The 12451-nt window shown below is 40.1% G+C and overlaps 1 long non-coding RNA gene across 1 annotated transcript; it reads left to right on the top strand.

Annotated features, from left to right (window-relative positions):
- Positions 1 to 885: 885 nt before the first annotated feature.
- On the top strand, positions 886 to 10520 carry LOC136438064 (uncharacterized). Its single transcript, XR_010756379.1, has 2 exons — positions 886 to 1113; positions 9405 to 10520. It is a non-coding gene; the product is annotated as an uncharacterized lncRNA (long non-coding RNA).
- The last annotated feature ends 1931 nt before the right edge of the window (positions 10521 to 12451 follow it).

Below are 12451 nucleotides of genomic sequence, written 5' to 3'. Positions count from 1 at the left end.
CTATGTAAGTTTTGCGCGTTATGTTGTCTTTTGAATAATAGTCTTACCTCACGGATCATATTCCATATTTGTTAAGTCAAATAAATTCCGATTGTATAGTAATAGGTCAAATAGATCCAATAATCAAGAAAAACGGCACGCAATAAAACACAACAGCAATCAGAAAACCGCAGGGTACGTAATATACAAACAAACAAGCAAACAAGCAAACAAACAAACAGGCATCGTCAAAACACCGTCACAGCATTCTACGAAGGAATACCAGTAAAAACAGACGTAACGGTCGGGCTCATTTTGTGGATCTTTCGTGATCTTTTCTGCTTTTCTACTTCTGTATTCACCAGAGATAGATGTACAAAAGGAGAAGCTGTACTAATGCATGTTTTGTCTGTTCCATCTCCCGATATGGAGGTACATTTCAGGAAATACGTAAACATATGTTTTAAAAGGACGTGATTTGTCACTGAGACTGAGCCGCATCCTTACATCTGCTTTGGTTGGACTAGTGGGCATGCGCGTTCACAGGAATTGTGGATAAACAGGTCTCCTTTCCACCATTTTCTTTGATTTACATGACAATGTCCAGACCCGATTTGTTTCTGCCTTAGGGGCCGTCACCTTTAACATATTGCCCGCAATTACTGTCGCCGCGCATGCGTACTTGCAAGTATGAACTAGCTTATAGGCAAAGGTTTAGAATCTACAGCAAATGCCGTTTCACAGTATCACTTGACACAATCTGACCAATAGCAACAGTCAAGCTGATTAGTCATTTCCGGTCGTAATGTTCATTTCCACCACGATGATCCTTGAGTAGGAGTTATATCCGGTGTAGGCGTCTCCACTCCCTGCTGCAGATGCGCATGCGCCGACGTTCAGAGCCACGGTCACACATCTGGCATAGGCTCGAGCCACAGAGCCTAATAGAAAACCGTCGTTCGTGACATGTCGCCAGCGGCGGTGCCGTCAGCGGCGGTTCCATGATGACGTCAAACCAAGATGGCGGCGACCATCGGGCGGCATGGGGAGCAGCGAAACTATATGGCAGACTTCACAACAACAACTGCATGTGCATCGACAACTATAGATACAAACTGGCATACGTCTAACAAGGTACGATAATAAGAATATTTTAGAAGTCTAAAAGCATGAAACGTGCCGCTAGAGCTTTTTAGATCATGCGTAACAGTAGCCGACGTTAGAAATCATAAGTCTATGCAAGGACACTATATAATGTCCTTGGTCTATGCGAGGACTACGCCGCACGTGTTAATATTTTATCCTGATAATCTTGATCTTGATCGGGTACTGGGCAACACCCCTTTGTTGGAGTAAGGCTGTAGCCTGTCATAATGAGGATTTTTCTCCACTATTGGCAGACTGTAGTAAGAATATTAACATTTGATTATAGTCACAAAACAACAAATTTAAACACGAAAACAAACAATGCCAGGATAACGAATTTGGTTCACAAAGCCAGCTCTATACCATTTGGGTCAACCAGACCATATAGAATTGATGAAATGTTAGGAACACAAAGGAAGACAACGTTGATAAAGGAGAAATTTGACAAAAACTTATGGAAAATGTTCGGAATGACATATTACTGTAAAACACTGCATTCATGAGACAAATTATTGCATATCTTTGCAACAATAACAAACAGATGTTTGGATAAACCTGTCTAGCAAACAAACATTCCAACCTGACTTTTCGTGATTTTGATCTTTTCCATCTATACAGACATAACTATGCTACACATTATTTAGTCATATTATAACTCATGTGATAGTTATAAAACCTATTCAAATTCCTTTTTGATTCAGACCTGCTTCTGACCGTTACACAAGCTGTATAAAGTAACTATAAGCTCCAAATTTTCTAAACAATCATGCTAAATGAAAGATAATTGTCCCAAAGAGCCACATACTCCCAGGTAAGATGATTGTCTGTATCTGGAAAACTGCCACGAGGGGCTGAAATTGAAAATGCTGTCTCTTTTCAAGGAGAAAGACTTTCGGAATTGAAATTTGCGTACTGTTATATGTGATAACTATCTTAACACCAGAGTGCTTAATTGAGCCAAAGAGAAACGCACCCAAGCATCATTATAGAAAACTGCCACGAGAGGCTGAAGTGGAAAATGGTGTCTCTTTTGAAGGAGAAAGGTTTTTAGAATGGAAGTTTGTGGCTCTCTGATCTACACAGTGCTCCTACTGTCATATCTGATAATTATCTTACCACCTGTGTGCTTGATTACCCCAAAGAGACACGCTCTAAACCATCATTATAAAAGACTTCCACGAGTGGATGAAATGGAAAATGGTGTCTCTTTTGAGTTAGGCATTTGGAATGGAAATTCTTGGCTCTCTCATCTACACAGTACTCATACTGTCATATCTGATAACTATCTTAACACCAGTGTGCTTATAATTAATTAAGCCAAAGAGACTGCCACGAGAGGCTGAAATGGAAAATGGTGTCTCTTTTGAGGGAGAAAGGCATTTGGAATGGAATTTTTTGGCTCTCTCATCTACACAGTACCCGTACTGTCATATCTGATAACTATCTTAGAACCAGAGTGCTTAATTAAGCCAAAGAGACACGCCCCCAAGCATCATTAAGGATTACTGTCACGAGGGGCTGAAATGGAAAATGGTGTCTCTTTTGAAGGAGAAAGGCTTTTGGAATGGAATTTTTTGGCTCTCTCATCTACACAGTACCCGTACTGTCATATCTGATAACTATCCTAAAACCAGAGTGCTTAATTAAGCCAAAGAGACACGCCCCCAAAGCATCATTAAGGATTACTGTCACGAGGGGCTGAAATTTAAAATGGTGTCTCTTTTAAAGGAGAAAGGCTTTTGGAATGGAATTTTTTGGCTCTCTCATCTACACAGTACCCGTACTGTCATATCTGATAACTATCTTAGAACCAGAGTGCTTAATTAAGCCAAAGAGACACGCCCCCAAGCATCATTAAGGATTACTGTCACGAGGGGCTGAAATGGAAAATGGTGTCTCTTTTAAAGGAGAAAGGCTTTTGGAATGGAATTTTTTGGCTCTCTCATCTACACAGTACCCGTACTGTCATATCTGATAACTATCCTAAAACCAGAGTGCTTAATTAAGCCAAAGAGACACGCCCCCAAAGCATCATTAAGGATTACTGTCACGAGGGGCTGAAATTTAAAATGGTGTCTCTTTTAAAGGAGAAAGGCTTTTGGAATGGAATTTTTTGGCTCTTTCATCTACACAGTACCCGTACTGTCATATCTAATAACTATCTTAGAACCAGTGTGCTTAATTAGGCCAAAGAGACACGCCCCCAAAGCATCATTAAGGATTACTGTCGCGAGGGGCTGAAATTTAAAATGGTGTCTCTTTTGAAGGAGAAAGGCTTTTGGAATGGAATTTTTTGGCTCTTTCATCTACACAGTACCCGTACTGTCATATCTGATAACTATCTTAAAACCAGAGTGCTTAATTAAGCCAAAGAGACACGCCCCCAAAGCATCATTAAGGAAAACTGCCACGAGAGGCTGAAATGGAAAATGGTGTCTCTTTTGAGGGAGAAAGGCATTTGGAATGGAATTTTTTGGCTCTCTCATCTACACAGTACCCGTACTGTCATATCTGATAACTATCTTAGAACCAGAGTGCTTAATTAAGCCAAAGAGACACGCCCCCAAGCATCATTAAGGATTACTGTCACGAGGGGCTGAAATGGAAAATGGTGTCTCTTTTGAAGGAGAAAGGCTTTTGGAATGGAATTTTTTGGCTCTCTCATCTACACAGTACCCGTACTGTCATATCTGATAACTATCCTAAAACCAGAGTGCTTAATTAAGCCAAAGAGACACGCCCCCAAAGCATCATTAAGGATTACTGTCACGAGGGGCTGAAATTTAAAATGGTGTCTCTTTTAAAGGAGAAAGGCTTTTGGAATGGAATTTTTTGGCTCTCTCATCTACACAGTACCCGTACTGTCATATCTGATAACTATCTTAGAACCAGAGTGCTTAATTAAGCCAAAGAGACACGCCCCCAAGCATCATTAAGGATTACTGTCACGAGGGGCTGAAATGGAAAATGGTGTCTCTTTTAAAGGAGAAAGGCTTTTGGAATGGAATTTTTTGGCTCTCTCATCTACACAGTACCCGTACTGTCATATCTGATAACTATCCTAAAACCAGAGTGCTTAATTAAGCCAAAGAGACACGCCCCCAAAGCATCATTAAGGATTACTGTCACGAGGGGCTGAAATTTAAAATGGTGTCTCTTTTAAAGGAGAAAGGCTTTTGGAATGGAATTTTTTGGCTCTTTCATCTACACAGTACCCGTACTGTCATATCTGATAACTATCTTAGAACCAGTGTGCTTAATTAAGCCAAAGAGACACGCCCCCAAGCATCATTAAGGAAAACTGTCACGAGGGGCTGAAATGGAAAATGGTGTCTCTTTTAAAGGAGAAAGGCTTTTGGAATGGAATTTTTTGGCTCTCTCATCTACACAGTACCCGTACTGTCATATCTGATAACTATCCTAAAACCAGAGTGCTTAATTAAGCCAAAGAGACACGCCCCCAAAGCATCATTAAGGATTACTGTCACGAGGGGCTGAAATGGAAAATGGTGTCTCTTTTAAAGGAGAAAGGCTTTTGGAATGGAATTTTTTGGCTCTTTCATCTACACAGTACCCGTACTGTCATATCTGATAACTATCTTAGAACCAGTGTGCTTAATTAAGCCAAAGAGACACGCCCCCAAAGCATCATTAAGGAAAACTGTCACGAGGGGCTGAAATGGAAAATGGTGTCTCTTTTGAAGGAGAAAGGCTTTTGGAATGGAACTTTTTGGCTCTCTCATCTACACAGTACCCGTACTGTCATATCTGATAACTATCTTAGAACCAGAGTGCTTAATTAAGCCAAAGAGACACGCCCCCAAGCATCATTAAGGATTACTGTCACGAGGGGCTGAAATTTAAAATGGTGTCTCTTTTGAAGGAGAAAGGCTTTTGGAATGGAATTTTTTGGCTCTTTCATCTACACAGTACCCGTACTGTCATATCTAATAACTATCTTAGAACCAGTGTGCTTAATTAGGCCAAAGAGACACGCCCCCAAAGCATCATTAAGGATTACTGTCGCGAGGGGCTGAAATTTAAAATGGTGTCTCTTTTGAAGGAGAAAGGCTTTTGGAATGGAATTTTTTGGCTCTTTCATCTACACAGTACCCGTACTGTCATATCTGATAACTATCTTAAAACCAGAGTGCTTAATTAAGCCAAAGAGACACGCCCCCAAAGCATCATTAAGGAAAACTGCCACGAGAGGCTGAAATGGAAAATGGTGTCTCTTTTGAGGGAGAAAGGCATTTGGAATGGAATTTTTTGGCTCTCTCATCTACACAGTACCCGTACTGTCATATCTGATAACTATCCTAAAACCAGAGTGCTTAATTAAGCCAAAGAGACACGCCCCCAAAGCATCATTAAGGATTACTGTCACGAGGGGCTGAAATTTAAAATGGTGTCTCTTTTAAAGGAGAAAGGCTTTTGGAATGGAATTTTTTGGCTCTTTCATCTACACAGTACCCGTACTGTCATATCTGATAACTATCTTAGAACCAGTGTGCTTAATTAAGCCAAAGAGACACGCCCCCAAGCATCATTAAGGAAAACTGTCACGAGGGGCTGAAATGGAAAATGGTGTCTCTTTTGATGGAGAAAGGCTTTTGGAATGGAATTTTTGGCTCTCTCATCTACACAGTACCCGTACTGTCATATCTGATAACTATCTTAGAACCAGTGTGCTTAATTAAGCCAAAGAGACACGCCCCCAAAGCATCATTAAGGAAAACTGTCACGAGGGGCTGAAATGGAAAATGGTGTCTCTTTTGAAGGAGAAAGGCTTTTGGAATGGAACTTTTTGGCTCTCTCATCTACACAGTACCCGTACTGTCATATCTGATAACTATCTTAGAACCAGAGTGCTTAATTAAGCCAAAGAGACACGCCCCCAAGCATCATTAAGGATTACTGTCACGAGGGGCTGAAATTTAAAATGGTGTCTCTTTTGAAGGAGAAAGGCTTTTGGAATGGAATTTTTTGGCTCTTTCATCTACACAGTACCCGTACTGTCATATCTGATAACTATCCTAAAACCAGAGTGCTTAATTAAGCCAAAGAGACACGCCCCCAAAGCATCATTAAGGAAAACTGCCACGAGAGGCTGAAATGGAAAATGGTGTCTCTTTTGAGGGAGAAAGGCATTTGGAATGGAATTTTTTGGCTCTCTCATCTACACAGTACCCGTACTGTCATATCTGATAACTTTCTTAGAACCAGAGTGCTTAATTAAGCCAAAGAGACACGCCCCCAAGCATCATTAAGGATTACTGTCACGAGGGGCTGAAATGGAAAATGGTGTCTCTTTTGAAGGAGAAAGGCTTTTGGAATGGAATTTTTTGGCTCTCTCATCTACACAGTACCCGTACTGTCATATCTGATAACTATCCTAAAACCAGAGTGCTTAATTAAGCCAAAGAGACACGCCCCCAAAGCATCATTAAGGAAAACTGCCACGAGAGGCTGAAATGGAAAATGGTGTCTCTTTTGAGGGAGAAAGGCATTTGGAATGGAATTTTTTGGCTCTCTCATCTACACAGTACCCGTACTGTCATATCTGATAACTATCTTAGAACCAGAGTGCTTAATTAAGCCAAAGAGACACGCCCCCAAGCATCATTAAGGATTACTGTCACGAGGGGCTGAAATGGAAAATGGTGTCTCTTTTGAAGGAGAAAGGCTTTTGGAATGGAATTTTTTGGCTCTCTCATCTACACAGTACCCGTACTGTCATATCTGATAACTATCCTAAAACCAGAGTGCTTAATTAAGCCAAAGAGACACGCCCCCAAAGCATCATTAAGGATTACTGTCACGAGGGGCTGAAATTTAAAATGGTGTCTCTTTTAAAGGAGAAAGGCTTTTGGAATGGAATTTTTTGGCTCTCTCATCTACACAGTACCCGTACTGTCATATCTGATAACTATCTTAGAACCAGAGTGCTTAATTAAGCCAAAGAGACACGCCCCCAAGCATCATTAAGGATTACTGTCACGAGGGGCTGAAATGGAAAATGGTGTCTCTTTTAAAGGAGAAAGGCTTTTGGAATGGAATTTTTTGGCTCTCTCATCTACACAGTACCCGTACTGTCATATCTGATAACTATCCTAAAACCAGAGTGCTTAATTAAGCCAAAGAGACACGCCCCCAAAGCATCATTAAGGATTACTGTCACGAGGGGCTGAAATTTAAAATGGTGTCTCTTTTAAAGGAGAAAGGCTTTTGGAATGGAATTTTTTGGCTCTTTCATCTACACAGTACCCGTACTGTCATATCTGATAACTATCTTAGAACCAGTGTGCTTAATTAAGCCAAAGAGACACGCCCCCAAGCATCATTAAGGAAAACTGTCACGAGGGGCTGAAATGGAAAATGGTGTCTCTTTTGATGGAGAAAGGCTTTTGGAATGGAACTTTTTGACTCTCTCATCTACACAGTACCCGTACTGTCATATCCGATAACTATCTTAAAACCAGAGTGCTTAATTAGGCCAAAGAGACACGCCCCCAAAGCATCCTTAAGGAAAACTGTCAAGAGGGGCTGAATTGGAAAATGGTGTCTCTTTTGATGGAGAAAGGCTTTTGGAATGGAACCTTTTGACTCTCTCATCTACGCAGTACCCGTACTGTCATATCTGATCAGTATCTTAACACTTGTGTGCTTAATTATCCTAAAGAGACATGCCCCCAAGCATCATTATAGGAGACTGCCACGAGAGGCTGAAATTTAAAATGGTGTCTCTTTTGAAGGAGAAAGGCTTTTGGAATGGAACTTTTTGGCTCTCTCATCTACACAGTGCCCGTACTGTCATATCTTATTACTATATTTACACCAGTGTGCTTAATTAACCCAAAGAGACACGCCCCTGAAGCATCATCATGGAAAACTGCCACGAGAGGCTGAAATAAAAAATGGTGTCTCTTTTGAAGGAGAAAGGCTTTTGGAATGGAACTTTTTGGCTCTCTCATCTACACAGTACTCATACTGTCATATCTGAAAACTATTTTAACACCAGTGTGCTTAATTAAGCCAAAGAGACACGCCCCCAAAGCATCATTATAGAAAACTGCCACGAGAGGCTGAAAATTGAAAATGGTGTCTCTTTTCAAGGAGAAAGGCTCTTGGAAGGAAATTTTTTGGCTCTCTCATCTACGCAGTACCCGTACTGTCATATCTGATAAGTATCTTAACACAAGTGTGTTTAATTATCTTAAAGAGACACGCCCCCAAAGCATCATTATGGAAAACTGCCACGAGAGGCTGAAATTGAAAATGGTGTCTCTTTTCAAGGTGAAAGACTTTTGGAATGGAGCTTTTGGGCTCTCTGATCTAGACAGTACTCATACTGTCATATCTGAAAACTATCTTAACACTAGTTTGCTTAATTAAGCCAAAGCGACACGCCCCCAAAGCATCATTATGGAAAACTGTCACGAGAGGCTGAATTTGAAAATGGTGGCTCTTTTGAAGGAGAAAGGCTTTTGGAATGGAATTTTCTTTCTTTTTCATTTACACAGTACCTGTACTATTATATATGATAACTATCTTAGCACAAATGTGCTTAATCATCCCAAAGAGCTCACCCCCAATTTGGCCCCAAAGCATCATTATAGAAAACTGTCACGAGAGGCTGAAATTGAAAATGGTGTCTCTTTTCACAGAAAAAGGCTTTTGGAATGATTTTTTTTTGCTCTTTCATATACACAGTACCTGTAATGTTATATCTGATAATTATCTTAACACATGTGTGCTTAATCTTCCCTAAAGAGCCACACTCCAAAGCATCATTAAGGAAAACTGCCACGAGAGGCTGAAATTCAAAATGGTGGCTCTTTTCAAGAAGAAATACTTTGGGAACAGAATTTTTTGCCCTCTCAATCACACAGTACACATACTGAGAACCATCTTAACCCTCATAACTTTGGAGTATAACTCCTAACTTCAAAAATGGGACAGTCTCGCTAAAAACATTTCAGAAGTTGTAAGAAATATACACAGACCCGTGGAAGGAATTTTTCTTCGACGAAAAATATTGATACGGCACACATTGATATCTGCCTGAGGTCCAAACGGAACTCATACGGTCGGATGAGGCAGGCCGTCGTGTTTGTTGTTTAGCTTTTGTGATAATCTGACGGAATAAGGCATGCATGTCCCAGTTACCAGTGTGACTTGATATTTAGTTCTTCATACTATATATACAAATATATATGTTTATTTGAGATTTTTCATGTGAATTTATGTTAATCATATGGTCTTTTTTTCTTATTTAGGAACTGGCTCATTACCAGGACTCCAAACTCACACCAAGAAGTCCAACATGCAGACACTGACAGCCTTGTCAGTGTATGACAGCAGTGGATGTAGATGGGTATAGGGAGAGGACACACACAAGCAGCTCCACAACATACAGTATAACACTTAAGTTAATGATGTGATGTACCATAGGTGTTCAATGTTTTGTCAGCCCATATAATTTTACTTTCGTGTAATTCAATGTCAGTTTTATTGGGGGGGGGGGGTCATTTTTTGTATCTGGCTGTCAGACTAAGGGCCACAAAGGTCTTCATAGCTTTAGTAGAATGTGTAGCAAATTCGAATGTCTGTTTCTGTCTATTTGCACTATACAGCAGGAAATATTACCCTGTTATCATAATCATGCTGATGCATTTTAGAATATGTCCGAAACACATTGTACTTAAATAACTCTAATTTAATTGCCCTATTCCGGCCACATATACAAGAAGTATTTTAAGCCCTGATATGTACATGTTGTATATGATAAAACATTGTTTGGAAAAACATGCAGAGTAGTCACATGGCAATGGTCATCTTGTCAAAGTGTAAAGCAGTGCTGGCCCCATTAAATGTTGGCCTACATATTTCAAACTTTAACATATGTCATCATGGGTCAGTTTTCCTTGTAATGTTACTGTTTCTTTACATAGTTTTCAAGCTTTTTATCATACTAGCACATATTGATTCCATAAATGCCATGATGTTAGCAGTGAAAACATAGTCAGGATTTTTCACAGAAATATGATACAACATGTATTTATGTTCAAACCATTCTCCTACATGTATATATAATTTCCCAATTGCTGCATTTGTTCGTGTATAAAGATAGAGACTGGTGATATTTAGATTGCATTAGATTGTTTGTCAGCATTGTTAGATTTAAGTGTCATTCATTATAAATGATGCTTGTAAGTATTGTAAGTATTTATCTTGTGTAGTGTATGTGTGTGTTGATGCAGGATGGTTGATAGGTGTCTGATCATGAAATGAAATTTCATAGTCGATAAATCTAACGTTTATGTGTATACCCTTTAGAAATTATAACTAACAATGCTGCTATATTTATGAAATATATATTGCTATCAAAAACACGAGATGTCTTTTGACTTTTTTCCTTGATGACTGACGAGTTTCCTTTTTACTTAAGAAAAAATCAAGAAGGGCAAACGATAAAAAATTGCACAAACAGATCGAAAACAATAGGAATAAATAATCTCCTTTATCTGTATGTTTTTTCATAACTCCGTTTGAGTACAAAACATCGAAAAGTGCAACAATACATTCTAAGAATTAAATAAGTTGGTACACCATTCCATCATCTCAAACATTTCGTTTGTCGTCAGTGAATAAAAGAAGGCCAGTGACCTCATACAAAGCTTTACGTCCCCCATCGCTTTAACCCGATCCAGACTGGGCTTTTTTGGTCAGAAACCTGTTGCCATGGCAACATGAAAAATTATAAACTTAAACCATTATTATAAAATTGTTCCCAAGAAAACTTTAGGAAAAGCCACAAAGTTTGGGAGTCCTAGCATACATCGTTTGGCAGTAATACGATGTCAAAGTTGGCACGGGCACTTTTAGCCATAGGGTCTGGATAGGGTTAATGAAACATTCCTATCCTATCCCTACTCGACGACAAGTACATAAATCAAATAAGAGATACCTCACCCTTGTGATTTTTTCGTGTATAGCTTATGAAAACAGTCCTCTTTAGCATATCGTCCGATTAGCAACCAAATAGATTTAAAAAAAAACATATTGTTTCTGTGATACGGCCTTTTTGAAAACACGGGACTGGTGAGTTTCCTTTCCGTGACGTAAAAAAAAAAAGGGCAAACGATGAAGAATTGTACAAACAGATCGAAAACTATAATACATTTATACGTCAGAATAAAGAGTAAATAATCTCCGTATATGTATTTTCATAACTCCGCTTTGAGTACAAACATTGAAACGTGAAAGAATACATTCGAACAATTGACTAAGTTGGTACACCATTTTGAATAAAAGAATTCATAAGGCCAGTGACCCCATACAAAGTGTTACGTCCCCCATTGCTGTAATGTAACATTCCTATTTCCGGTGTCACGAGCGACGGTGTCACGAGGGACGGTGTCACGAGAGACGGTGGCACTTCGGCTCGAGCCTCCCCCTACTCCGGTCACAGGCCCGGCCTGCAGGTTGAAGCACAGGCCGTCAACTGGGAAAAACGAAAAGCGACACGTGTTACATTATATATAACTTTGTTCGGATTGTTTGTTTCTGTTTTATTTAGCCAGGGTGGCCCAACTCAGTGCACTACACTGCTTGTGCGTGCGAAACCACGGTTGTACGCTTGCCCCAACAGACCACTATCCTTCTCTTTTATCAAACCTATTTGTCAAGCGCAGCCATTGGTCAGATGGAATCAGGTGATACCTTCACACTATATAAGGCAACGTGTAACCACACCCGGGTGTTAGTTATAGGCCTCCGCCCGCCGACGGAGTCCCTAGCTCTTCGTCTACGAGATCAACCACCCGGAGAAATTGTCCAGCAAGCGAAGCCGAGGAAATTTGTCTGCAAGCCGCGAAGGCGTTCGGGCACGTCTGTACGGCAGCTTGCTCTCCGTTGTCCCTTCTTTTCGAAGGGGAAGGATAGGTTTCTTAGTGGTTATATGAACTGGTAGGGGTGAAAGTTTAAGCATTTATTTTCTAGTTGTGTCGATTTTTTTTTTTTTTTTTGCTTCTCCACGTGTTGCTTTATCCTATCTTTGAAAAGCTGTGTTCGAGAGACTCTAGTCTTTGGTGGGTTTTTTATTTGTTGTTCAACAGTTGCGCAAGATTTTGCTTGATTAGAGACAGCCGGAGTTATATTCTCGTGCTATTTGGTCATTTCCTTTGTCCTCCTTTGTTCTCTTCCAGCCACGCTGACACGCGGCCAGGTGCTCCAACACGTGTGGCCTAATTAATTTACGTTCTTTTTTCAGTGGACGCCGCTCACTCGTAGACACTCGCTGAATGTTTGGATAGCAGGATAT

The sequence above is a fragment of the Branchiostoma lanceolatum genome, chromosome 7 (assembly GCF_035083965.1).
Source record: "Branchiostoma lanceolatum isolate klBraLanc5 chromosome 7, klBraLanc5.hap2, whole genome shotgun sequence".
In the NCBI taxonomy this organism is placed as follows: Eukaryota; Metazoa; Chordata; class Leptocardii; order Amphioxiformes; family Branchiostomatidae; genus Branchiostoma; species Branchiostoma lanceolatum.
Note: the sequence above shows the minus strand (reverse complement) of the source record. Positions and strands in the feature narration are given on the sequence as shown.